The sequence below is a fragment of the Vulpes lagopus genome, chromosome 2, assembly GCF_018345385.1.
Source record: "Vulpes lagopus strain Blue_001 chromosome 2, ASM1834538v1, whole genome shotgun sequence".
NCBI lineage: Eukaryota > Metazoa > Chordata > Mammalia > Carnivora > Canidae > Vulpes > Vulpes lagopus.
The window spans coordinates 133,610,684-133,612,203 of NC_054825.1; positions in this window are offsets into that span (position 1 = coordinate 133,610,684).

Below are 1,520 nucleotides of genomic sequence, written 5' to 3' on the forward strand. Positions count from 1 at the left end.
CATTCATTCATTCGAGACACAGAGAGAGAGAGAGAGAGGCAGAGACATAGATAAAGGGAGAAGCAGGGGATCTCTGGGTGGTGCCTGCCTTTGGCCCAGGGTGCTATCCTGGAGTCCCGGGATCGAGTCCCGCATCGGGTTCCCGGCATGGAGCCTGTTTCTCCCTCTGCCTGTGTCTCTGCCTCTCTCTCCCTCTCTCTCTCCCTCTCTCTCCCTCTATGTCTATCATAAATAAATAAATAAATCTTAAAAAAATAAATAAAGGGAGAAGCAGGCTCCTCTCAGGTAGCCTGATGTGGGACTTGATCCCTGAACCGGGATCACAACCTGAGCCAAAGGCAGACCCTCAACCATTGAGCCAACCAGGCGTCCCCTATCTACTGCTATATTATATTAAAGGGGCAAGGTGGGCTTCCAAAGAACATACTGTTGGGCTGGCGGGATCAAGGGGGGTCGGGAGGCACCAACAAAATGACAGACGCCCCACCTTGTCACCTTGTTCCCCCCTTCTCAGAACTTTCCCACCATCAGCAGAACCCCGGAGGACAGGTCATCAGAGGAGACAACCTACGCAGGAAACCTGAACCGCACCTTACCCAGACCCCACATAAGGGCATGGGCAGTTATGGCCCCAGGCCGATTTCCCCAGTAATATGCCTAATACCTATCACCCCGTACAGACACACAACCCCTTACCCGTCCCCCCTAAAAAGCCCGCTTGCCCTCCCCTGGGCGCGACTTCCCGGCTCTCTCCCTCCCGGCCTGCGGAACCTGGCCCGAGAGCGTGTCCCATTAAAAACCTGTTACGATCAACTTTGCCTGGCCTCTCTATTCCATTTCACTACCGATCAGATTAAACCTGACATATACTAAAAAATTCTTTGTGGCATTTGAGGCTTGACCACATCAATGTTATTTAATTGCCAGACACTTATATTCTCATGTTGCAACTTGTATCTTGCCTGTGCTAGATGCAGAGGAAAAAAATGATAAAGACATAGTTCTCATTTTCAAGTAGCTCATAATCTGAAACGAGAATATTACAGTCTTACAGTCTTACTCACATAGAATTATTACCAAAATTGTAACCCAAAAGGTTAAACTCTTGTCTAAATTTCTTAACAGGATGATTAGGCTTTGCTGGATATTTTCTGTTTTTCTCTCTAGATCCACTCTCCATCCTCCCTCCACTCCCCCAACCACAGTCCTTGGGGCTGACATTTATTGACTGATCAATGGGTTCCCTTGCTTTCTGGCTTCTGGTTGGGTTTGCCATTTGGCAGAGACAGATAAAGCTATGTGTTCATTTTGCATTCCTCTTTGCTGGACTGTATCCCTTTTGATTGATATTGACTGTATCTTTCTACCTAAGCAGTATCCTTCTACCTCATTCTGGACAACCTAGTTCTATAGCTATAGCGACTACTTTTCCTTTAGGTCTCTGAACCCCTCCATCCCCAGTCTCCTCCAGGGTGATAAGAACTCCCTGCTGTTGCTAGTCACAGAGTATTTCACTCTCT